The 27893-nt window shown below is 35.8% G+C and overlaps 1 pseudogene; it reads right to left on the bottom strand.

Annotated features, from left to right (window-relative positions):
* Nucleotides 1-252: 252 nt before the first annotated feature.
* LOC109434889 (UPF0711 protein C18orf21 homolog) lies at nucleotides 253-21029 on the bottom strand (annotated as a pseudogene).
* Nucleotides 21030-27893: the final 6864 nt, after the last annotated feature.

Below are 27893 nucleotides of genomic sequence, written 5' to 3'. Positions count from 1 at the left end.
TTTTAGTTATTTAGTATGGAATAAATACTTCATTCTAATAAAGTGGTTTCTCCATAAACACTGTAAGATGCCAAGAAAGGTTGCTCTTGTTTCCATGTATTTAATGGATAAATAAAAGTTTTAAGAAAAGCTTTTTTTCTTCTAACTTTAGTTTCAGAAATTGCAATATATATATATACACACATATATATATATATACACACACACATATATGTATATACATATATATGTATAATTTCCATAGTTCATCCTTTAAAGAGAAGATAAGAAATTATTCAAGTCTGCCTTTTGATTCTTTTGGAATTCACTCTAAGCAATCTTTTCAGTTGAGAGAAGGGTTTCTTTTGTTTTGCTCACATTCTTTGAGAAGCAAGTGGGTGTTGACTGTTCAGACATTGTCCTGAAAATCAATGCTGGACTCTTGCCTTTGTCACCAGACAGATTTAAAAACTTAGTGTCTTGAGTTTGTTTCCTTGTAGGAGTGGTAAGTTTGCTCTTTAATGCTGATAGAAAGCCTCTACTGTCACCATGATGTTTAATTGTTCTGTAACATGTTTCACAAGTAATCAACAATACACTTTTGGAGTCTTTGTACTTTTTCACAACTTTTTTTTGCTTTAAATCTGAGTGTATAATTTCTTCTTTCTCAATGAAGAGGTTTCTTATTTTGGGTGTCAGTTTGGGCTTGGATTTGAAGCACACTCAAAAGTTATGCCAAATCAGCAAATGGAAACAGTATGGATGCCTTTCTTCAAAAGTGCTGTTATCATCTTGTGAGGAACTGTAGGCTCAGAGGTGATAGCAGGCCTGGCTCTGGAAGCTGTCTTCTAGTTTTCTGGTGACAGCCACAGGTAGTGCTTCTGCCTCTTGGAGTCCCTTCCGTGCAGCTAAGACCTCATGAGAAAGGAGATTCCTCCCAAAGCCGGCTTCCCAATATGGCCAGTTCCCTGTTTCTTCTTTGCTGTGTAATATTGGTCTAGTTTCTTAAGGTCCCTAGGCCTCAAATGCTTTATCTGTAAAACTGGGGTAATTATAACACTCACCTCACATGGATGTTGTGAAAATTAATTGATGTAATGATTTATACAGTTCCTAGGCAAACAATTAAAAAAATGATAGTTAATATTGCTAAAATCCTATTTAATCTTCAGAGCAACTATTTGATTTCTATATTCTTATTACACATGTTGGCAGAAGAGGAGACCACAAAAGCACTCAAGTCACTAGCTTAAAGCCTTGCAGCTGATACATGACAGAACCAAGATCGAATCCATTCTCAAGCAGTTTCTGCCAGATCAGCCTGCCCCATATGTGATTAAAGCGCCCGGGCCTCTCCTGCCTCATTTTGTAGTCCTGATTTATCTCATTGTATTTTATTGTGAGTAAAATGTACAGAAAGTCAGAAAATTATAACATTGAAGAAAAAGAAACCAGAAGTGAGGTGGCAAGGTGTGCGAGAGTTAGAGCAAGACGCTTATGTCAATTTGTCTCAACATTTCTAGTAGTATAGTCTGCAATCTAGCCAGAGTTAAATCTCTCTTAGTGAAAGGCAAAATCCAAGCAACTTCTAATTTATTCCAGTTTTCCAGCAGATTATTTTATTAGACTCATGTCAATGTAAAAATATCAACATTTTAAAGAAAGGAAGGAAGGAAGGAAGGAAGGAAGGAAGGAAGGAAGGAAGGAAGGAAGGAAGGAAGGAAGGAAGAAAGAAAGAAAGAAAGAAAGAAAGAAAGAAAGAAAGAAAGAAAGAAAGAAAGAAAGAAAGAAAGAAAGAAAGAAAGAAAAAGAAAGAAAGAGAAAGAAAAGAAGGAAGGAAGAAAGAAAAAAGAAATCAGAAGACATGGCACCATTTTTTTTTTTTAATACTTCTTGGAGGAAATTAAAATTCTCATCAAGAGTTTTGTGCACTTTGAAATTTAAATTTCATAGTGAACTTAGTTTGCTAATATTTTTTATGCTATTGCTTTCTAAAGTCACAGTGCCTTCCATTCATACAGATAGAAAGTGACTATTAAGCTTTAGAAGGATAAATGCAGGTGCAAAGCTGTTGATCTGAGCCGAGAAGATGTACCTTATACATCCATGAAGACTGTCCAAAACACCCCGACTATGACACCGTGTTGTTAGAATAGTTTAAGAAAGATTATGTCAAGGAAAGGAAATTTCACTTTTTGTGCTGCCAAAGATCGTGGTGGTTTTAGCTGAATACAACTAAGAGAATAAACTGCAAAGTAATTAATAGGCTGTCTGAGCCCAGATTTGTTCACTTTGCTTCTTAGAATACTTACTAACTTTTACATTTAGATTAGCTTAACTTGGCAAATACCATGGAAGCTAAATCACATAAGCTTCTCTAGACTAAGTCTTTCTAGGATTGGGAAAAAAGGACTCAACCTAAGAAATGTTTTGTTTAATTTTGAGATATTTTACAAAGAGTCAGGCTATGAACAAATTTAACTTTAAAAGCAAGAACCAAACATTTTGTTTGTTTTGAAAAATAATTTCAAGAACTAATTGATTATTTTAATTAATAAATTAAATCAGTAGCCACAATTACTCCTTCAGACATTTCCCCTGAAATGAGTGGTTGTGACTATTTATAGGGATGTTTTCATTTGCTTTGTTACATTATCTGACAGTTTAAGAAATGCCAAAAGATATTGTTTCAAACACTCTTATTTAAATTCCACTTAGCTATATACCTATTTCACGGATCCCAGGTTCCTTGTAGCTCAGTGCAAAGACAAATAGGTAATGAACTATTGAACCGCAAAAATGGGTGGCTATAATTTCATGTTTCTATTACAAACACAAAGAAATGGTTTCAAATGTTCTTTATTGCATGGATTAAAGTGTACAGAAAATGGTAGATTAGACATGGGAATTTTCCTCCTACCTCTCCTATATAATTTTGACATGATTCCCCTACAAAATCAGAAGTATAAAGGAGTTTCCTTTTATTCATGATGATTATAAAGCAGAGTGCTTTTTTAGCATCTTCTTGTGTAACCCTGGAGAAGCAAGAACCTATGTGGTTCAGGCTCAAAGGCATGGGGTTCAGAAAGAGAAGGTTAACAGGTAAAAAATCATTTTAAATGAACTCCATTCTTTGTTTTCATGCTTAGAAAGATGAAAGGGTGTCCAATTCATAGTCCATAGCAATCTTTGTAAAAATCTATCTTCTTCTCCTTAAACATTTCTTTTACTTCCTCATTTATACCCCAGACTGTGAGGTCTAGATTCGTTCAGAGCAAATTAGCTGTCATTCACAGGTACCAGGGATGAACTATACATTTTATATTATCAGTAATCCTCATGCTGGTTATCACAATACCACATTGTTTTACAGATGGGTTAACTAAGGCTGAGAAATGTAACTTGCCCAGAGGCACACAGCTAAGATGCTCAGAATATTTGATTTCAAAACTCACATTTAAAACCACACTACGATGCCTCTCATTATTCTAAAAGCCCAATTTTGTAATTTGGGAAAGAATCTATTTCAAAATGTTTCTAATCCTCAGCTCAAATTCACTAACAAATGTTTTCATTTACTTCTCCACGGTGTGTGTGTGTGTGTGTGTGTGCGCATTCTTCCTTAGTATCTCAAGTGTTTATGTGTGCTTATTTAAAAGAATAGGCTAATGGGTTATTCTATATACTTTATGTATACATTCCATTGTGTTTATTCCTTCAGCAAACATTTATGAAGCATTATGTGCTGGGTTGTATGCTAGATACAATGGATATAAAGTGGTCTTAAATGAGATCCCACCTTCCAGTTTATAACAAATCCTGTACCTGATCCTGACAATCATCCATCCCCACCCAAATAAAACAAACAAAAAAATAAAAAATATATATAAAAATAAAAAATAAAATAAAAAGGGCTATTAGCTCCTTTTTGCCCCCTATTTTTTTAAATAGCCAGTTCATAATCATTCCATTTGAAATGGTAATTTTTAGCTTTACCCCCTCACTCCTAGTCACAAATCTTTCTCTCTATATCTCTGGCTCTGCATTATTTTTCCATCTGTACCAAATATTTCTTGTGCAGAAGTCACAGTAAAAAGAAGAAAATTTAAGAGGAAAATAATGAATACAAGAATGAGAGTTCATGTTTAATGCATTTAATTTTTCCAATTTTCCAATATTACTTTTTATATTTTATTTTAAAGAGTAGTATACAGTTATTTATTATAAGATGTTGCCCTAAAACTTGATAATAAAATGTGAAAAATTTGAATGCAAAATTATCATTCAACTGCTTAAATAAGAGAAAATGTAAAAATAAGATCAAAACATTTAAAAATTTAGTTTTCCAATTGTCTTAAGTTGTAGAAAATATAAATAATTCATAAAAGCTTAAGAGATTTACCTTCTTTAAACCTATGCAACACATGAATTTATTTTGAATCAGGAAGAAATAAACAAGTGGATTGAAATGCACAACATCCATTTGGTGTCAGAGAATTCATGTTAGAATGTAGTATCCTAATAGAAATTTGCTAATAAGATGTAAGTATTTACAAACATTTAATTTTTTATTCATGCCAATAACTTTAGATTCCATCAATACTATAATATATTAAATATGGTCCTTACTTTTGGGAAGAAATATTTTAATATATTTTAGTATATGTATTAGGTTACATATAATATGCATATATAATCTAATATACATTAAACATTCTAATATATATAGTATAGTTAAATAAAAAGAAAAAAGTTCATAGGTTTTAAATGTACAAGAAGGCATTTCTACTGGTAGCTTAAAATTATTTATAGTCAAGATGGTTTAGGGCTGAGACAACTTAGAGATCAGAACAGGCCAGGAACTGAAGCATGAATCACCCGTCTGCTCCAACACCAGAGATAGAGGAACCTAGAGATCAAGCAGATGTGCAATATGAAGCACCCTTGGGGGTGCCACGTAGGTCCCTGAAGTCATAAACATACTGTGAAACTCCATGTCAAAACAGCCATGGAAAGCTTTCCAAAGAAAGAGAAGGATGCCAGCATCCTCATAGAAACCAAGGCTTTCATTTAAGAATCAGCGGTAAAAACTGAATGTGTTCAGGACTTAAAGAGACCCATCCATAGTTCACTGTCTGCTAGCCTGAGAAGAAACAGTTTTCCCAGAGTCTTAGAACTATAACCCAAAGCAATATAGAATTGACTAGTGTGTCAGTATTCTCTTCATAGGCAACTGTTTTATTGCCTGGCCTTGCCTAAAACCTTCCTCTCCCATTCCAGCTTGTCTTCATAGTTGCAGCCTTCCCTGATCCACATCTTCCCTGAGTTCAGCCTCCTGATACATGGTCTTAATTTGTTCGTGAGCTAGACCATTGGTCCGGATTCTTGGCTGCACATTAGAATCAATGGATGGAGCTTTAAAAATGGCCATCCCAAATTCACCCCCACTAATTAAATCAAAATCCCTGGAAGTGAGGCTTGGGTGTGTGCTTGTGTGTATGTGTTTATTTTCTTTGAGCTCTCTGGTGTTTTCATATCTACCATTGAATGGAACTGACAGAGTCTACCTCTGCGTGTAGTAGTTATAAAAACAACATAAATTAATAGCAACATTACGGTTAGTTTGCATTTTGTTGCAAGGTACCAGACTAAATTTATTCCAGCTGCTCACTCTTGGGAATTTGAGAACGAATAACTAGAAATCTTTTTTTTTTTTTTTTTTTAAAGTTAGGGAAAGTTAGGGAAAGCTACACAACATCATTGACATCAGTCTCATTCGATCTTTTATGGAAGATATCAGCAGAACATAATTTCAGATAGCCTTACATTGCACAAATGAACGCAAGATCAGTTAAGAAGTAACGAATTAGAGTAACAGAAACTATAGTTGTTGAAGCCAGAGAGTCTTTGCACTATAATGACTGATCTTTTAATAATTAAGGCTAAGAGAACGTTTCCCAATTAGTGTATCTCCTGTGATATGTTATAGGCTAGCTAGGATAATCAGGAATGGGTCAAGGAAGAATGCAACCTAATAGAGGTGGTTCAGGCTGATTCATTAATCTTTCACTCTTTTAAACATTTTTATGAGTGCCTGCCATTCTAGAATCATACCAGGTACCATTCCAGGCAATGAGGATGTGGTGATTAAAATAGGAGGCAAAGTCTTTGACCTTATTAAATCTACATTCTTCTACAGAAGTCAAATGAGAAACAAAGACTGCAAAACATGTTACATTGTAATAAATGCTATGAAGAACAATAAAGCAGAATAAGGGATAAGGAATGATGGAGGGAGATATTAATTTAGAAAAAGTTGCTAATGAGCATATGTTGAAATGGGTGATGTTTCCCAGAGACTTGAATAAAATGAGAGACTAAGTCATACAAATATGTAACAGAAAAGCATCTGGGGCAGAAAGAACAGAAAGTACAAAAGCCTTAAGGAGAAAATGAACTCAGAACGTTAAGGGCCAATAGAGGCCTGTGACTAAAATACAGTGAGTGAGGTGGAGAACGATAGAAGATGGCAGTTTGAGAAAGAGCTAAGGGTCCGTTCATACAAGGCTTTATAGGCCAAAACCTGAAGAAAATGGGGGAAATAGAGAAGAACCAAGCTCTTGTTTAAAATTACCCCAAATTGATTCATTTTAATATTAATTTTACACAATTTCAATAAATACTATGTGTAAAGAAGAGGTATCTGGTCAAACAATTTTAAGAATACTGGGTTAAAAAACATTAAGCATGTTTCTTTATTGTAGAACTTTACTGTAGAGCTTTTCTTTTTCTTTTTTTTTTTAAGTTTATCATCCTTGTCTTTGATAATTTCTCTCATAGATTATTTCCCAGGACTAAAGTTCTTGGACAAACACCATGAAAAGTTCTGCATGGAGAGAGATGAGTAGCAACCCCAAAACCAGAGCTGTAGTTTAGTCTGTATGTTATTTATAACTTGTCAAAGGAATATACAGAGATAAGATCATTTACAACATAATGTACTTGGAGAGAAGTTTTCTACGAAGATTCAGCCTTTAGAAGGAGTGGCTTGCAACTTAATTTCAACAGATATTTAGTTTTTCAAATATTTGTCATGCCCGGTTCTCATTTCTCCTGTGTTTTCAGTTGCACATAGCGAGACTGGTGTTGTTCCACAGCCCTTGGATACTTTTTAAGTTTGGGGAATTTTCTATAGACTTTTCAAGTTCACTAATATTTTCTTCAGCTATATGGAGTCTACTAACAATCCTCTCACTCTTTATCCCTGTTATTACGGTTTTCATTTCTAGTATTCCCATTTGATTTTAAATTAAAGTTTTCTTTTCTCTGCTAAGACTGCCATCTGGTCTTGCATATTGTATACTTTTTCCTTTAGTGCCTTTAATATATTAATCATGGTTATTAAATTCCATGTCAGATATCCAACACTTGGGGCATATCTGCGTCTGGTTTCATGATTGCTTACTTCCCTGGGAGTGGTTTCATCTTGCCTTTTTGCATACTTCCTAATTTTTGTTGTTAAAAGCCAGACATCTCCTTTAGGATGTAGAGACTGAGGCAGATATTTTTTACATGTGGAAGTGAGCATGCCTTTTCTTCTGGTAGGCTTTTAGTGTGGAGAGTTGAGTTAATCTAACTAAGAGTTGATCTGGGTTTGATGTTGTGCTGTAGTTACCCTCAGGGCACCACAGATTTAAACTTCCTCTAGAAATATATTGTGTTTAGGTTGGGAGCTGGTTTAACAGAAGGCTTTTTTTCAATGTCTTTTCCATTTTTCTGCTTTTGGTTTTCCCTGTGAGCTAAGCCTAAGAGAGAGTCTGTGTCTTGCCTAGGCATCGTGTGTGTGTGTGTGTGTGTGTGGGGGGGGGGGTTGTTCTGAATAATCCTCAGCCTTAGGCAGGCAGCATACCCCTGGGTCCCTAGGGAAGGGGCTTTCTCAGTGCACTGCTCCTCCCATAGCTATATGCCTGGGTGTTCATGTATCCTGCCCTTCTCCCACTCCCATCCCTCACTCCATACACAGATTAAGGATTTTGTTCCACCAAGAAACTAGGAGATAAAGATCTTGGTAATATTCCTTACTTCTCCTGCCTGAGCTACTATTTTCCCCAGTTCTACACAAGGGAAACTTTCTCAGAATTCTCCCAACATTTCTGAGTGCCCAGTAGGATTCACGTAGAAAAATTCTACAAAGAACTGTATATGACCCCCTCAGGGTCTCAACCTCTGTTCATCAATTTGTCAATCACCTTAGCTGAACTTTTCTTACTGGCTGCATCTTGCCCTGGTAAGGTAATGTTGGCATTTCACCTATTCTTGCTGGCAACTGTTTCTCAGATTTTGATCCAGTTGGTTGCCCTGCTCAATTCTCTGGTGGGGTTCAGAAAAGTTATTAACTTGATGTTTATCTGCTTTTTTTTTTCTTTTTTTGTTTTGGTTGTTGTAAGGTTGGAATCTACAGTTGTTTCATCTCTACATGCTAATGTGTTAACTAGTCAAAAGGTTAAAGAAGAAAACTGCCAAGGTTTTTGAAGTTGTAGCTACTTTATTCATGGTGGGAAAACAACAGTTGTCTTACATTATCATATCAGCAAGTGTCATAATATAACCAATATTTCAAAAATCAGCAATAAAACCATTTTCTTTATAGGGTAAATATTTATAGGAATGATGGTTCAAGGCCTCATTAATTTTGTGGACTAGAAATAGACAGGGTGACTGATTTTGATTGCTTGCTAATCTTAGGGTGCACAGAAGTGTCAGCTGTGGGATACGATGTGCACACTTACTTGTAATTAAGGTAGAGGGAGGTGTCATATTTGTTTGTACAACCTTCTTGCTGCTATTTAAGCCTGAGCTTATAATTAAGATAACTTTTTTTTTATTAAGCTGTCCCTATTTTATTATAAATTTTGGATTCAATTTTCCACAACCAATATTTTCTTTGGGTTTCTAATGTCCCAAAAAATATTTCATTCAGGATTTAAGGGAAGACACCCAATTTCTCACCAACAATCTTAGTACCTAAAATTGGGAGAAAGGCGAAACAGTGTTGGTCCATTTACAGAATTTTTGTCTCAGCTCTTTCATCTGTAAGATAAACCATTCCATACTACACATTCTACACTATTCCACATTCTTTGGGATCAGCAGACTTTTCAGTGGCCAGATCCCTGTACATCAAGCCTTAAGAACTGCAATTATCATTCACAGAGACCAGGTATGCAGGGGCAGCATCTATTTTTCTGTCTCTCTGGGGTATACAGGACATCCTAGTTTCTATGAAAACACCCACCTACTAAATGTATTGTGTGCCTTTCCTTTCTGTCCAGATGTTTTCCTTCTTTCATGGTACATTTCCTGCCTCATCCCCTCTTTTGTACCTGGTCCAAGATCTGATCTTCACCTTTCCTGACCTGCCATGGCACTTGTTTCCTCTAATACATTCGGTGACACTTGATTATATTCTGTCTTCTATCTTTCTCCAAATATTTCATGGATCATGTCATTCCAAAATTACTAGAGTCCCTAAGAAAGAAAGCATGTCAGTCTTATTTTGCATTCTCATGCTCCCCTGCATATTGTCAGGCATATAATGCAAGCATGTGACAAATGCTGAGTTAAAATAAGTTTAAATTTCTTTATTGAAGAGTGAGAAAGTGGGAGAAGGGCTTTGGTATCAACTACGTTAAATATATTGGAGTGGGGGGAAGAATCTACTGAACGTCAACCCCAGAACTGAATAAATGGGCTGAAATTCCTAAAAAATCTCCTCCTCTGATTTCTGCACTCCAGGCTTACCTATCTGCCCTTTCGTTTTCCAGAAGCCAAAGCTGTCACTGCACATTCCTGAGCCTGTGCTTAGTGTCTGTTTCCCATTTCTTCTCCTTTTGTCATTGTAGATGTTCTACTTTATCACAGAAGCACTGCTGCATATTCTCTTCTGTTTTCAAACTTTTGTCAGCTACCTATGACACCGTGTCTTCTCTCACAGACACACACAGAGCTGAGCAGGATCAATTTCACTCAGCATCATTCCATTGCCAGGGAATTAGCAGGCTTCCAGAACAACTTCGTTGGTGACTCTGCTTTGTTGTTTGATGTTAAGGCTGACTCAGAAATGACAGGATGGAACTGCTCAAAATGACAAATGTGACATTTGCAGCACAGCTCACCACACAGCTGTCAGTGTCATCTCCGTACAAGACACACTGTGGCCACACTGGCACCCCATTATGTTCATCTCCCAAACAACACACTGCCTTTAATCTGGTTTATTGCTTCATTTTTCAATCAGTGAATTAGTAGACAGCGTGTCCCTATGATAACAGAAGCTGATGACAGCTTTTGCCACCCTTCTGGCAGTGGACATATGTTGGAGTAATGGAGGATTTGCGTACTAGAAATTGCTACATGACCTCAGGCTTCTGCAGGTTTATGATTGTCCCAAGCATGATCTTCTCTGCTAAGTGATTCAAAATTGCTTGCTGAGTGCACTGAATACACAGTCCTTGCCCAGCACGCTTTCCTGAACTACTGCTGAAAAACAGTCTATTTCACAGCCTAAAACATTGACTCACTTGAGTAAAAAGCATTATTCAACACTCACTATTTTTTTTCTTTTTGTCAGTAACCTTTAGTTGCCTGTAAGAGGAAAATAAAACTAGATCTATTGTATATCTGGCTTCAATGTACTGGTCAGAACTATATCAATTATGTTTTGAAGAACAACGTCATCACATCTTTTCAGAATTTCCCTGGGGGGAAATATCAAAATAAAACAAAGCAACAACAACAACAACAAGAAAAACACAATCTGGTTGTAGCTGCCAGATTCTAGGTCGGATGCTTTTTGGTGAAAGATGAGAAATTTGGCTAACTGAAACCAGATTGCATTCAGAAGAGTAAAATGAATATTTTTGGTAAAATATTTGGATATGATTAATTTAAAATTGAATTACAATATGGCCACTTAAATTGAATTTAAAAAACATTCTTGTGTTATGCTATTTCAAATAAAACTCCAAACAACCATATTTAAAAATAAGGTGTACATTGAAATACAGCTTTTCTCTTGCAGAAAATATCAGCAAGCCATTTCCTTGAGATCCACAACATATGGTGTTTTGGATTAACTCAATTAGTCAGTGTGTAATAGTAATTTATGATTTTCTTTCAGGAAACTTGAAATTTACTTATTTAACACTAAATCCCACATCCAGGAAATTTCAAGCCCAAGGATTAAATGATCATTATTCTAGAAACCTTAGACAATCAACAATCCTGCTCTATTGCAGTCATTGACGGTTTCCATCTTTAGTGGCTGTCTGGGAGCCAGCTGAGCTTGCCCTTTCTTTCAGGAACATTCTCTCCTGGGAGATGCTGGTGCTTTCTAGGCTACTTCCCATGAAGAAGTCTCTCTCATTCTCTCTGTCGTTCTCTTCATTTCTTCTCTCCTTTTCTACTCTTCTTTGATATGTGTGTATGTTTATTTGCACAGATTTATTTACTCAGTTGGGTTCATTTTATATACCCCATTGGGCAGTTTATTTAATTCACTCTTAACAATATATTAAGTTTATCTTTCTATTGCCGTAAATGCTGTGTTATTTCATTTAGTTTATCTACAGGATGCAGGATAGTGTTCCATTGAAAGGATGTACATAATTTACTTTTTAAAAGAAATAGAATAAACATGTTTGTATTTTAAAAGTAATTCATGCACGTGGTAAAAAGGATATTAGGCTTTACAAAAGAGAGTAAAATGGAAAGCAATTATCTTTTACTGCCAGTTGTACTCTTCATAGACTATAGTATTAAGTTTTTAGATTTTATGGTAGTTACTACTGTAATGGAATCAATTATATCTTTTAATCTGTTTCCTAGTTTGTCAAATGTATATAGTATTTCTTCACCTTCAATCCCCCCCACTATGATGATGAGGAATTTAACACATTTGTAGGACCTCCCAGTCCTTCTCCTCTGCCTTTGGATTGTATTGCCATTATCATCATCATCATCATCATCATCATCATCATCATCACCACTGTTTTTATTAGTAGTAACATTTGTACAGTTGTTTGTTTTTATTATTTTAAATAACCTACTTAAATCTCTACTGCTTTACTTATCAAATTTGAGTAAAGCAGCTACTAGCTTTACTATGTTAAGATAATACTAGCTATTATTAACTATCTGTTATTAGAGACAAACCCCAAATCTCAGAGGCTTAACGCAATAAAAGTTCATTCCTTACTCACATTGTTGTCCAGTCTTTCTAGCAGACAGCTCTTCTGGAGAGCTTTTTTTTCTCTTTGAAGACTTAATGCTTTTCTGTTTCATATCAGAATATTGAAAGTTCATGATATTTCCTGGAGTCATTCTTGTCTTTTTAGAGGCTTTTTTTTTTTTTTTCTTCAGTGAAAACGTGTGTCTTTCTTCAGCTTGGAAAATATTTTGTCTATAACTTTTAGTTGTCTGTTCCTTCCATTGTGTGTATTTTCTCTTTGACAACTTCCTGTACTTCCACAACTCAATATTTCTATATTTTCCAGTTATTTGTGGTTTTATTTTTCTAGGCTTGGTTTGTCAAGTTTCCTTTTTAAAATTCAGTCTTTAAATTCAAAATGTCTTTTATAATATCAGGAATTATATTTTAAATGTTTGGTGGTTTCTCATAATTGTTTTATAGAGTTGCTTTTTTGCAAGCAACTCTAAAAATATGTTAATTTTCATAGTTGTACATGTACATCTATGAATGAAAATGGTTAGTGTGACGTTTCTCATATTTCTTTCCTCCACTTTGAGAAGCCTTAATTCTCTAATAGGCCTCTCCCTTGAGTGAGAAATGGCCAGGAAACCCAGGGAAATTGAACACATTGACACAGAAGATCTTCTGGAAGGCATGTAGATAGAGAGTGGTATTTATTGGGTTTCTCAGAGAACAGTGTTGACATAAGTAAGCATGACAAAGTTTATTGGGTATTGCTCTCAAAATAACTCCTGTTGGGAATAAAAGAAAACAGGTTGAAGTAGAGAGAGAAGTTGGGGCATAATGCAGTCAACACAAAGCTTCTACCAATCGTACAGGTGTTCTAAAAATGGACAAGCCCTTCACAATTGTCCTGAGGTGACCCAACAGGTTGAGTCTTTATATGTTTTCATGGACCAGTCTTCTGAGGAGATAGGCTCCTGGAAGAAGAAGGACATGTCCTTGGTGAGCAGCTTTCTTCAGCCTAAAGTGATTCCCCAAAAGTGTAGATTACTGAAGCCTACCCTTGGGTAACACTCCCAGCACTGGGGGACTGAGTCCTTCAATCCAAAAGGGATTGTGTTACCACATGGTGACAACAGCATGTAGACAATATGGGGACTTCCATATTGCAAAGTAAGGAAGCTTTGTTCTGGGGTGGAATTTTTGCTTTTCCCTCTCTTTCTACTTGAGCGAGCTCTTTCTATCAGGCTCTGCTTCTTTCTGGGTCCCACTATCTATACTATTAGGCTACCTAGACAGGTAGCCTAATTTCTTTAGAGAGAAGGTCATAGTCTTCTTTTTGAGATCAAAAGCAATGGCTACAACCCATTCCTTTGTCAGAGAGAAAGGAGACAACTGTCGCAGAAAACTCTTTATTAAATCATCTTGCAATCACCTCCTTGTCCCTATAACGTTTCTTTCATTGATTTACTCCACAATCGGGAAGGACCCAGATTTTCCTCTGGTCTTGTGCTGTGGCATCACCTTTCTTTAAATATCAATCCTGCCTCATCTGCTATGTTCCTGGAACTTTAAAAAATAGACTCCTAGGACACCTCCTTGTGTTTCTGCACTGGTATGTCTTCTTTCTTCTTAAACCTGTATTTTCTTTGATTTCCTTTTTTAAGTTCTCATCTTGATTGCAAGTGCAAAGCTAACTCAGTAGAATGGAATGGATATTGGTTATGATCACAGATATCCCACGTAGCTCTTCCATTTATGACCAAAAGACTTAAGGTCAATTATACATGCTGTCTGAGACATAGTTTCTTTTTTAAAGCAGGACTAATAATATGTACTACATAGAGAAGATGTAAAGATATTTTAAAAAATGTGTATCACAATGATTGGCACATAACCTACATGCACGAAATGATTGTTCTCTCCCTTTGCATCCCTCATAATGGCTATCACTGTGTCTGTATTCTTATGAAAAAGTAAAACTTTGATTCTTTAATAAAATCCAAAATCTATCAGACAGCCAGAGTGCAAAAACCTTAAAGATTCAGTGAGAACTGTTATATTTTTTAAGTGGCTTAACAATGTGACAACTTAGGCAATTGTGCATTTAATGTTACTGCAAAGAACTAACTTGAGATTTCACAAAATGTCATAGGTAATGGTGACAGCATTTTACATTACAGCTTTTTTTGCTTAACATTTTTGCTTTTAATAGTGTTTTATCTCTGATTCTTTATAAACCAATTAATTAAAATAAAGATATACTAGTCATTACTAGAAGCAAGAGGTCAATCATAGAATACTATAAGATATTTAAATTCAATTAGAGTTTTTCTGTTGTGATAGTTGCATGGCATGAAAGAAATATCACAGAACATAGCCTTCTACTTGACAAATATTTGACTTTGTTTTAAGCCAGTCACTTTGACTTTCAGCCTCAGTATCTTCAGCTCTAAACCCAGAATAATATTGTCCTGTATTAGTTTCCTTTGACTGTTATAACAGAGTTCCACAAATTGAGTAGCTAAACTGCAGAAATGTATTCTCTCACATTTTGGAGGCTAGATGTCCAAAATCAGGGTGTCAGTGCTGTCAGTTCCTTCTGGAGGCTCTGAGAGGAATCTGCTCCAGGCGTCTCTCCCAGTTTCGGATAATGGCTGGCCATTATCAGATGCCTGATATCCTTGGCTTGTAGATGCATCCCTCCAACCTCTGCCTCTGTCTTCACATTGCCATCTTCCCTCTGAGACTCTTTCCTATGTCTTTACATGCCATTCTCCTCTCTGTGTGTCTATGTTCTAATTTCCCTCATCTTAGACTGATACCTGCCATTGGATTAGGCCCGACCTCATCATAACATCTGAAAAAACCCTATTTCCAAATAAGAACACATGCACAGTTACTGGAGATTAGGACTTGAGTGTATCTTCTTAGGGAACAAAATTCAACCCATACCATCTCCTAAACTTAGAATATTTTTTTTTTTTTTTTCTGGTGGCTTTGTTAAGACATTTTGTGTCATGCATCAGAAATCCAAGTAAGCAAAAGATGAAATGTTTAGGGAAGGATTCTAGAATATCCCACAGATGAGTTGGACATTGTGAACAAAGGCAATGTTATCAGGAACTGGGGAACTCTTTTTCTTTTCTCATTTCTGCTCATTTATTTACCTCTGCTTCATTTTTCTCCCTAATGGTGAACTAATAATTTTCTTTGTTTGCCATTTTGTGTAACAGAAAATGGCTGACAGCAGTTTCCCAGGGCTGAAGAGAAATGTCAGAGAGAAAGGTACAATATGAACCCCTCTGTAGATAGAGTGGGAATGGGGAAGTACGGAAACCCCAAGAAGCTTAAGGGGAGAGCGCCTTGCCTACTGACCTTATTTTTCCCAGTGGAGAAGGAAGTGGGCTTTTTTTTCCCTTAGATAAAAGAGACTTTGATAGTATAAAAAAGAAGTCAGTATTAAAGTGCTGTGAAAGCTGTTCAGAGGAATGAGAGTCAGTGATGAAGAGCCCCAGGATTGAGGGTGTGTTCATGCTGGACAACAAGTGTGTTTAGTGGACTCATCTTCTCCTTAAATGTTTGTCATCAGTAATGGCCAGGAACTGCATTGTATCAGATGATTACTAGGTGAGTATAACAGACAAGTACTAGATGAGCATATCAGACAAGTACTAGATGAGCTCAGCATCTTTGCATAAACAACACAAGGGTACATGTCAAGTTCATGTAAACCTGCCATTGGATTAGGGTATCTTCGTGGTAAAACAGTCCATCACAAAACTGATGTCATATACAATTTTAGTCAAATAATTTCAGCACATTTCTTTATAGATATCTTTTAAAGCTTAGCTTCTAAGGAAAAATAACATTATTTTTTCATAAGTTAGGGCTTCTGAGTAAATAGGTTTTGAGTTACGTTTTTATCACACAAAAAAATACCCATTTCATTTATAATTATATAGAGGTGTGATTAGATGTGTGCTTGGTTGATCACTGGAGAAACTTAAAGACCTTTTGCTCTTTTATAAATCCAGATGACTCTGGCAGGAGACAACCCAAACTCTTGCCTCACTAGTTCATTTATTTTTAATTAAGTAATTAATTAATTAACTAATTAATTAATTTTTCATGGGGAATGTTGGGATACGGTGTGTTTCTCCAGGTCCCATCAACTCCAAGTCAAGTTTAGTTGTGGAGGGCGCAGCTCAGCTCCAAGTCCAGTCACTGTTTTCAATCTTTAGTTGCAGGGGGCGCAACCTACCATCCCATGAAGAAATTGAAATGGCAACCTTGTTGTTAAGAGCTCGCTCTCTAATCAACTAAGCCATCTGGCTGCCCATCCGACAGCTCAACGGCAGCTCGTTGTCTTCAATCTAGGTGTGGAGAGCGCAGCTCACTGGCTCATGTGGGAATAGAACTGGCAACTCGGTTGTTAAGAGCTCACGTTCTAACCAACTGAGCCATCATCTGGCCACCCCATTAGTTCATTATGTTTTAATGAGACAATTAAAAATATCATTCTGCTATACTGAGAAGCATTTTCTTATCAAAACTTTTGGGTGTTTTTCCTTTTTTAAAATTTGTTTGTTTGCAATAGACAGTTTAGATAGAATATGACTTAAAATCAATTTGATGAATGTAAGGCCATGATCAATTTCTTTCCTTATGATCTTCTTTTCTACTTTTTCCTTTTTTCCCTCCTCAGATAAACTCTTATATTTGCCAAACCTACCTAACTTGATATCATCTCTCTTTCTCCAATGTTCCTTTTTTTTTTCCATTTCCCAAAGAATCTTAGACTAGGAAAGATTTTTCTGGAAGCTTTGCCACAGGTATGTGATTAAAATCTAATGACATTTTCTTCTTTCTTCTTAGTGGGTTTTGGTGTGATTACTGACAGAGAAAACAATCCTGTGTTCACTGTTCAATGTAGTTTTGTTGATAAGGAGTAATGGAGGAACGGTGTCTGTGTGATGAATAGTTTTCATTGTTTTTTATTTATGTTCCCTAAAGCAGTGTTCTCTGGGCAGACTATTTGATTGCAAAAACAGAAGACTTGCATTCTCCTCCTAGCTTTACATTGATTTTCTATTCTGCTTGAGGCCTTTGTGTTTATGAATGTAAAAAAGTGTTTTAAGAAAATTTACCTCTATTTTATATGGTTATTTTGAGTTTGTCTCTTGATTGCAGTGATGGTTTGCTTTTTTTTATAGGGAAGTATGTGGATGTAGACTTCACATAAAATCGTATGGAGTAAGCTTCCCAAGAAGTCATCAGCCTGTGGGTATTCAATGGGATTGAAATCATGGCAATTACTGGATTTCATTTCCTTGAAATCACAGTTTGGGGAGTTTTGGTGAATGCTTCAAGCAAGTGTGGCCAGCTGTCACGTGAGTGATCGCATGATATACAGTATTTTTCTCCCATCTAGTCATCCATTCGGCACCAAACACCACCATTTCCTTTTACAGACACTACTATTGCCTAATTCAGTCATGACTCAAACTGCTTAAGGTGTGACGTGTCCTTGTATTTAGGAATGGTGGAGGAGGACACTGCCGTTCTTCCTGTTCTCCACTGTCAAATTGGTCCCAAAGAAGGATGTCTATGGGGCAAGTGTCCCAGAGAGTTTTCAGGGAACAGCTGCTTTCGATTTTTGTTAATAGCACCTCCCCACCCTATTAGACTTCTAGTATCAGACACCATGTTTTCACTTGCTAAGACTTTGTATTCCTTCAAGGTTTTCATGCCCGTAGGATGTGTTATCTCTTGGCAAGATTGGTCTGAATTAAATCAAAACAAGCATGTCTGTAGTGACGGTAATCTGTACAATACTAATTCTGTATTGAGGGAAAATAAAAAATAATTCTAGAGCTACGTGTGTGTGTGTGTGTGTGTGTGTGTGTGTGTGTGTGTGTGTGTGTGTATCACTGCTTTCTTGGCTCCACAGAGTAGTACGGAGGTATTAGAGCTGCCAAAGCCTATGCAACAGCCGGAGAGAAGCTGGTAGAAGGAGGGAGGGATGCTAAGGTTGTTTTTGGATGTGAAGAGGGAAAAAGATTGCACATTCTCTAATGACCTCTGTTTTCAAATTGTTAAAGCTAACTCTGTTCTCAGCTCTCATCAGCAAGCTGTGGTCCAGAATGTGCCTTTCACATTTGTTGGGTAGACTCAAAAGCATGCAATGAGTCCTCCTAATGCGATACATTGCACTGTTCTCTCAAGACTGGGTCTTCATCTCTAGGCAACCTGTTTCATCCTTGCCGGTTTTGCCAAAAGTGAAAGAAGTTCACTCCTAGTTCATTGAGCTTGAGTCCTGACCGAAACTTGGCCTTGTTAAATGAATTGAACTTGGAGGCTATTAGACTGATGTGGCTTTCATGACGTGGTGGGTGCATCACCACGTTGCTAAGCAAGGAATCCAAAATCTGGGTTTGTAAATAAATCTCTCAAGATTATGAAGTCAAAATGCTAAGGACAGCTGACTACAAACAGCCAACTAGGCTTTAAGCTGTGGCCAATTAATAATTTCCTTACTTTGCTTTTGCCTTTTCTCTACAAATGTCTCTCCCAAATCTTTCAGTGGTGTGCTCCTAAACAATTTCTGGTTTGGCACTTCCTGATTCAAATTGAGTTTTGTTTAAATGAACACTTAAAATGTTTGCTATGCCTCAGTTTATCCTTTAACAACATTAACACTTTTGAAACATTAAAATGGAAGTTAAAAAAAAAAATTCAGAGTCCTGTCTTACTGGAAGCAAAGGGTTCAGTACAGTTTGAAGACTGTCTTTGATACAGTGGAGGAAAGTTGCACCCTGGGCAGATCTCCAGTTATGCAAATACGCTTTACAGACCACAACACAAAAGGCTTCTTTCCAAACACTCAGGTTCCAAGGAAAAAACTGTTCTACCTAATAAGGGAAAGTGGCATCTGTGTATTATGTTGAACTGCTTTTTATTTCGTTTCCTTCAGAGAATTTTTATTTTCTCATTAGAATTGGGATTGTTTGGTGTCTGAAACCTTTGCTTGTTTTTGAGGAGGAGATGTGCTGGTTTGTTGTTGTTGTTGTTGTTGTTGTTGTTAACTTCAGTTGCTTTTAAGCAGCTGGGAGCTGAGGGCTTAAAGAAGAAGGCTCTCTTTTCGTGGGCGACTGCGAGACCATTATACGTGGCGCTGGGTCAGGCCCTGGTGAGGAGTGATAGGTCCAGGGAGGGGCAGCATCATGGCCACCGAAGGTAGTCCCCTGGGCATCCACACGGCATTCCCACAAGGATCGCTGCAGACAGAAACATCCCTGAGGCTGTGTCTGTTGAACACCTTCACAAAAAGTGGATAGCATAAAGAGAAAGCCAGAGCAGGAGAGTGACATAAGGGGCTTCTGCGGAGAACACATGACAGGCAAGGGCACGCTCAGAAATTCCAGTGAGGGCAGCTGAAGGATTGCTGGCAGGTGTCATAAGATAGACATTAATATAAATGGGACTTTTTTTATTTTCCTATGTGGATGAAGGTAGAGTTCCCGCTTCCTTGTTCATTTGAGTAAATACTTGGAAGGTTTCTTTTAAATGTGAAAGTCGTGTCAAGGTTAAGTGCTGAGTTAAATTAGTTTATTTAAAGAAATTGATATCACATCAACATTAGCCATGACTATATCGTTTAAAAATATTTAACAGTTTAGCAGAGCTGTAACCTATGAGAACTCCCAATAACGGATATAATAACAAATTATATTGGAAGTTAAGGAACTTAGGGGACGAAGCAGGAAAACATAAGAGAATGGAAATCAAGGTAATCCAGTGGTCACTTCATGTCACCACTGAAGATCATTGTGAGAAATAGGATGCCTGGAAAGAAGAAGGCAGAGGATGGGGACAGAAGCTGTACTAAGTATAACTTTCATTTATACCATTTTGGTCTCTGACCAGTCTGGAATTTACATTTACCATGGGTTTTGAGAAATTTTCATAAATTTTACCTAAAAACAAAATCCAACAGAAAAAGATAGGATATCTCCAATCCATTGTAAACCTTGTGTGTAATATTTTGAAGTTATAACTTAGTTTTGATTCAAAGACCTCTAGAGAGAATGGCCAAGCTAAAGGGCAGAGTACAAAGTGCTGATGCTATGGCAACTGAGGTGATGCTGATGGGCTGGTAATTCGACAGAGACCACCTTGCGATATCAAATGCTTGCCAGCCATAATTTAAAGGGACAGAAGTCATTAGTTTTCAGTGTTAGTCCCTTTGTACCAATACAACTTGTATTTGCCTTTTGCTACAAGCCTCATTGCTCTGTAACTCAGTGTCAGCCAGTGAGTGAGACCTGTCTGAGTGACAATGACAACCACAAATTCCAGCAGCATAAATGTTAAACGCTTGCATCTGGTCTTCTGAAGGTTTTCAAGTTGAATTGTTTTCCACGCTGCAACTTTATTTTCAGTTCTGGCTAACTGAGAAGGGCAAAATACTGATGATCTTCTGTGGTCCCGACAGTTTATAACATTTGTTTTCTAATAAGAGCAATCATAAATTTAACTCAAAAAGGAAATTGAAGTTACAACCTCTTGTTTAACTGAATCAGTTGTTTGAGATTTGATCACAAAGCAATCAAGCGAATCTTTTTCTGATTTGTTTGGATATAATCTAGCAGTCAGCTGCTAAATCCCTGCCCTTTGGAGAAGAGGTAAATTTAGCTTGAAACATCCAATTCCACAGCCCTGTGTAAACCCTATCCCTCATCCTGATTTATGTGATTTATCGTGAACTTACGCTGTTATGGTCCATTTCACTGAACTCCTGTGTCTGTGGGTAGCTGCTTCTGTTATATCCCATCCAACACTAATGAGAATGTTTTATGTTGACTGATTAAAAAATCCACTTTCAACAAGCATTCAGTGAAATTAGTGTACTTTTTGAAAAGTATTATTTGGGGAATATAGAATTGTATTGTATATAATTCAACATTCTGATTTCTCTTTTCTCCCACTCTATTTATCTGTTGCCTGTCATTGCCTCACTTTTCATTTGCTTTCTTATTCCCATAAAGAGAAAAATAAACTCCCTTTTTAAAAATAAAAGGAGTATAGCAATCACCTTAATTGTTAAACTGTGCTATAATTGAAATAAAACATTGTGTATATTTAAGGTATAAAATGTATTGATTTGATACATTTTCATATTGTAATGTGTTTACCACTGTAGGGTTAGCTAATACCTCTATCATGTCATGTGCTTATTTCTTTTTTGTAATAAGAACAATGAAGAGCTTGTCTCTTAACAACTTTGAAGTTTGTGATACAATATTATTTTAAAATTTAATTTAGTTTTTTTATATTAGTTTCAAGTGTACAAAACAACATAATGATCAGACATCACCCCTGACAAAGTGATAACCCTCAGTACTATTTACTATAATCACTATGCTGTGTATTATATCTCCAGGACTTATTTATCTACTAGTTGCAGTGTACCCTTAAAACATTTCCACAATTAACCCTCACCCTCCCAACCCAGAAACCATCACTCTCTCTCTCTCTTTTTTTTTTTTACAAGTTCTGCTTTTTTAGATTCTAAGTGAGATCATATAGCATTTGTCTTTCTCTGCCTGAATTATTTCACTTAGCATAATGCTCTCAAGTCTCATACATGTTGTTGCAAATGGCAGGGATTCTTTCTTTCTCATGGCTGAATAATATTCCATTGTGTATATATACAACATTACTTTCCTTTTTTCAAAAAATTAAAGTTTGTTGGGGTGCCAATTGTTAGTAAAGTTACATAGGCTTCAGGTGTACAATTCTGTGATACATCAGCTATATGTCCAATTGTGAGTTCTCCACCCAGTGTCATTTAACATTTCTTTATTCATTCATCCATTGACAGACACTTGGGTTATAATTTTAGACAGAGACAGGGATTATACTTGCATTACAAGAATTTTCCCAGTTTTATAAAATTTTTGTTCATTTTTTACTAGGCCTTACAATAGCTATTATATTAGTTTGAATAGCACATTGTAAAAAATTGAAACTAATAAGAAAAGCAGTTGAAAAATGAAAACTTACTTTCTACAAAGCTCAAATTTTTGTAATTAATTGCTTCCCGTGTGACCTTGGAGTCAGTCAGACCTGGGTTCAAATCATGACTCCGCCACTCCCTTACTTTGGTGACCTTTGGCAAACTGCTTAACCTATCTCAGGTTTGATTTCCTCAAGTCTCAAGCGGTTGGCATAGTGCTTGCCAGATAAAAGTGTTTATTTTTACTCAATTTCTCCCTTATGTTAGAACATCCCAAAATCTAAGTTTTAAAAGTAAAATAGTGATAAAATCCAGTTTTGGTGTCCAGGGTCATGTTAAGAGAAAATATATTCTCTCTTAGTTACAGATAGCATTTCCATTAATGCTTTTGCTTGTTTTTCAAAGTAAACAACAATATTATCTTCAAATAATATTAAATATGGATGCCATACTTCCCTTTTTCTAATTGTTTTACTTATTTTCTACTCTGTTACTATTTTATAACCTTGCTTATAATGCAAGTCTTAAAGTAAGTTATTTATAATGATGAAAAGAGCTTAATACCTTGAACAGTTAGGAAAAGGATGATTTGAATTTTAAAAATGTAGCATCAGAGCCAATGGCACTATTTCTGGAGAGAGTAGATATTATGCGATAATGACAAGAACTAGGAAGATACCTAAGGATATGGAAACACATGTTTTCAGAAAATATCAGCAATACTGCCTCCTGCCCCAAATAGCTCTATAATATACCCTGCACTATGTTGTTATTCATCGGTTCACAAACACAATCCCCAGCTCAGTGCAAAGAGGACATCCTCAAATTCAACTGAGCAGTTGGCAAAAACTCAGAGATATCCAGGCACTAACCATAGATATTTTGATTTACTCATTTGGGATAAGCTTAGAAATTTGTATTTTAGAAAGCTTCCCAGATAATTTTTGTTCAGCCTAGTTGGAAACCAATGGTCTAATTGGCAATGGCCAAGTAATAGACAATGTTTTTAATAGGCATTAAAATGTGTTTTACTGTATTTACTGTAAAAAAGGAACTCACACATAATCTCAACAAAAAAGACACAGTTCCAATAATATGGATTGAAAGAAAATTATCATGTGGTTATCATTTTATAGTTCTCTCTGGTTTAAAACAATCTAAGTGCAAGGTATGTTATGATAATTATAATTGGTACAATACATTTTAAGTTTACAAAGTAATCTATATCTGTTCTTTTATTTGTTCTTCACAGTAGCTCTTAGAAAAGGGTGGGAATAGAAAAGTATAACATCTGTCTATTACTATGCAGTTGGAAATGCCTCTTTACTTCCTGTACTCATTTAAAACTCATTTTGTCATCATTTATTCTCTCGCAATTCAAAGTATTCATTGCTTCTAGTTCTCTAAGTACATGATGTGAAATTACACTTTCATACCGTTTCACATGCGGGTCCATCTCCTAAGAATTGCTTTCCTGCCCTTAGTTCCCCTCCGCGAGGGACTCCACTCCATTAGCTTTCGGGGTTTGATCAGCGGGACAACCAGAGTGCCACACACTGAATTCTGCCGCTGTCTGGTGTTATCTGGGAAGCCTTTTGACAGTACCCAGGTGCACAGAAATTATACTCATGACCCCCCTCGTCCCTCTTAAAGGAGCTCCTTTTATCATCCACCACAATATACAACAGAGGGAAGAACTCAACTTAGAATAGAAGCCTTACATAGAAGCCAGTTTTAAAAGTTATGGAATCTATTTTCCTCTGGATCAGCAATTCTCACTTTTTTTTTTTTTTTTTTTTTTACCTCAATCATGCATAAAATATGGTATTAGCATCTGGGAGACTTGTTTTTAAGTATTTAATGAATAGTTTTTAAAAGCAAAGCTTTTGAAGATTTTGGCATTTTAAATATTATTAGTGACTAATTATTTGTCACTTCATATTGTTGCTCATATTCAGGACACCATGGTATGCTGTGTCAACCTACTTTCCTCTGTTATCCTTTGTTCTACATGGAGCAAGAAAGTGGCAACCTGGTCACATCACAGGTTTCAACTCGGGGTGTTAGTTCAGTGACTTCAGAGCAAGTCTCTCATGCATAGCATAGCAGTTACACATATGATTAGTAATAAATGTGATACACAGTTGCTTTTTACCCTTCACAGAGGTGGGGACACTGGTAATGCCATTAAAGAAAAGAAAACAAAACAAACAAAAAAACTCTCTTTGTGTTTCTTTTACTCTCCTATTGCTACCACACTCACAACTCTTCTGACACCAGATGTGTGGGTTTTCCTCACATCAAGCAACCCTGCAACAGCCGCTGGGTGTCCTACAATTCAATTCATTGCTGACACTATCTACTTGTAGTTTGTATCAGATCCTACAGGTTCAGGGTTCAGTCAGTCCTAAAAGACTGCCCCCACTTCAGATACCAATCGCAAGTCCCACGTTGTCACCTGTACTTCTGACCGACCAACTATACACCAGGGTTCCCATGACCTTCACCTTGAGTTTGATAATTTGATAGAATGACTCACGTTCTAGCCATCATTTTTTATGATATAATAAAGAATACACATGAACAGCCAGATGAAGAGATACAGAGTGCAAGATCTGGAAGGGTCTTGCAAGTAGGAGTTTCTGTCCCTGTAGACTTGGGGTGCTTCACCTTCTGGTATGTGGGTATGTTCACCAGAATGCACATGGTGACACTGAAAGTAAGAGGAGAGTCTTCCTGTTCAACAATAGTTTCTTAAAATGAGGTGGCACCCACATTTTGTTGGATGCAATCTAAAAAGATCCTTTCTTAATATATACAGCCATCAAGAAATTAATAGAGATCAATAGTTTCCTAGTTTTTCTATTAAGATTCTTGTCTTAGTTTTTCCATTAAGATTTCCCTTTTTGTTTGCTTGTTTGTTTATTTGTTTTGTTTTGTTTTTATGTGTCACCCAAGCCTCAAATATCTGATATAAAAAAAAAAAAAAAATTGGGTGAGGAAACCTTCATAATGTATTTGTAAATTTAGAAATTGCCTCATTATTTAGCTTTTATAGTTATATACTTTCACCGAGTGTTTTTCTGAAGTATATTATGAGACTAGAAATTTAAGCCAGCTATTCAAAGCTTTTGCATCTGAGATGTCTTACCTTGGCTCCATTTTTTAATACCTCCAGGCTATAAAAAAATAGCACGTATATTTAAAATGCATCACATATTTTAAAATTAATTTTTCTGTGGTGATTTAGTGATATCTGAAAATTACTGAAGCTAAAGCAATGGGGTTTAAACTTCCCCTCCTCTTTATAATTTAAAAGTAATTATTTTAATTCATTTTATCATCTCCAATTTCTGATGTAATTATAGATTAAGTCTCTTTTTTTTTTAATAAGTAAGGAAATACAAATAATCTAAAGTCAATGATAACATTTTGGTGGCTATTCATTCTTAAAACTACTTAATTTTTATTTTTTTCAAAAATATTCATATAAATGCAAACTTTAGACACAGAAGATAACATTATATATAGTGTTGCTTCCATGTACATTTATTTATCTTTGTAAACAGTGTTACCTTTTTAAAATTCTTTTTTATATACCCATTTTCTTTCTCTTCTTTTTCTCTTCAGGCAGTAAATTTATCAGGTAGCCAGTGCTCCCAACTTAACCTGATCGGTTTATGTCTTTCTTCATTCCAGTATAATCAAATGCAAAGCAAAACACACACACACACACACACACACACACACACACACACACACACACTTACTGTCACTATTTGCTTTTTAAAAGGGATCATGCTTTTTTTACTGACTTCTCTGCTTCTTGTTCTTCTCACTTGACAATGCATTATGGAAAGTCTTCTTTGTCAACTAGTGTAGCTGTAACTCATTCTTTTTGTGGTTGTATAATATTTCATGATATATATATATATATATGTAATATATATGTATGTATGTATGTAATATGTAATATATAAAACACTACAAAGTATGCTGCATTAAGTATTTTTGTACACATATCCTTAAAACATGGTGCTTTATTCCTATGTTATAGATTCCCAGGAGTGAAGATGTTAAATCAAAAGATATATGTATTTTAAATTTTAGTAGACATTACCTCATTGAATCCCAAAATAGCTGGTATGATGCACATTCCTCAGGAAAGAGAATCTGCTTTTTGTCCTCATTAGAAGTAGGTGATGATATTTTTCTATTCAATGTTGCCTAATTTAATAGATAAGGATGATACTTACAATTATACTTGAATATCCTTTTAAAATGTAACACAAATTAGACTTTTTTCTTTTTAATTGATATTTATATCATTTGCTTACTTTCCTATAGAATTATGGCTTTTTTATTATAATTGATAATATATTATTCTCTATTTTAATATAAAATATTTTGAATAAATATTTTACTTTAATGTCTTATATTTCCCAGCAGATAAAATTGATACACTCGATGAAAGCATACATAGCCTGGTGATTAAATTTCCATTGTTTATCTGAAAATCCTGCATTTTTTTTGGAACTACACTTTAGGTAGGAAGAAATTGGAAAAAAGTTTTTTATATAACATTGTTAGTAGTGCACTATGAATGAAGATGTGGAAACCATGGCTTAAAAATTATGGAAATAAATCAAGGTTATCCAAAATAAAGCCCTAAAACTGGAGTAAATGCTAAGAAATTTTCTAAACTGTTTTCCTTATATTCCTGGATATAATGAGTTAACATTTTTAATAAAATTTCAATTCTAGAACCATCTTCCACATTATTTAACAGGAAAACTTAGATCTTATGTGCTATTCTCTTCAATCCTTCCTTCCTTCCTTCCTTCCTTCCTTCCTTCCTTCCTTCCTTCCTCCCTCCCTTCCTTCCTTTCCTCCAAACCTAGAGCTAAGGCTTGTTGCTTGATTGAATTCTTGGAGATAAAATGTACTGAAATGTATCCTAGCACACTGAAGAGGAAAATTTGATCACTTTTGCAGCGACCTTAGTGCCAAAAGGCAGTACAGAGGCCATATATATAGTTGGGAAAATTTGACCCTTTAAACATTGTTCATGCTATACTCGTAGAATCATTGACTTATATAGAGATGGCTTTGGAGACCATTTTATAGTAGCTATGTGAGAAAGTCATGCAAGTCAGAAATCATTTTCAATTCCAGGCAACAAATTCTGCCTCAATGATCCTCAGTGTCTTAAAAGAGGTTAGAGTTCATTGGTATAGACTGACGTAAAGATCTCTCACATCTATAATAAATCCATGACACCTATACATTTCTGAAGAAATATGCTCTTAAAATGGTAACAGTCATTTAGCCCAGTCTTCCACTTCATAATCCCCGATTTGTGATTGGTTAGGGTACTGTACATTTATGGAAAGAGACCCTCTTTGAATTAATTTTGGGGGAAAAAAGGAAATCACTTCATCTATAAAGACTGTGTGATTTTTTTGTTTTTTTTCTAGCATTTGTCTACTATTTAGGGCTCCTAGGATCAGGCAATTTTTTCCACTTTTGACAAATGTTCTATTTTTCTGCAGGAAGTTTGTTATATCCAACGCCACTAAAGTGTGTATAACCTAGTAGTTTCTCAATAAATATTTATTGAATGAATAAATGAACAAATTGTCTCATCATTTTATTAAACGAACTAAGAAGGGCAAGCCA

This window comes from Rhinolophus sinicus, linkage group LG04 (assembly GCF_036562045.2).
Source record: "Rhinolophus sinicus isolate RSC01 linkage group LG04, ASM3656204v1, whole genome shotgun sequence".
Taxonomy (NCBI): Eukaryota; Metazoa; Chordata; class Mammalia; order Chiroptera; family Rhinolophidae; genus Rhinolophus; species Rhinolophus sinicus.
Note: the sequence above shows the minus strand (reverse complement) of the source record. Positions and strands in the feature narration are given on the sequence as shown.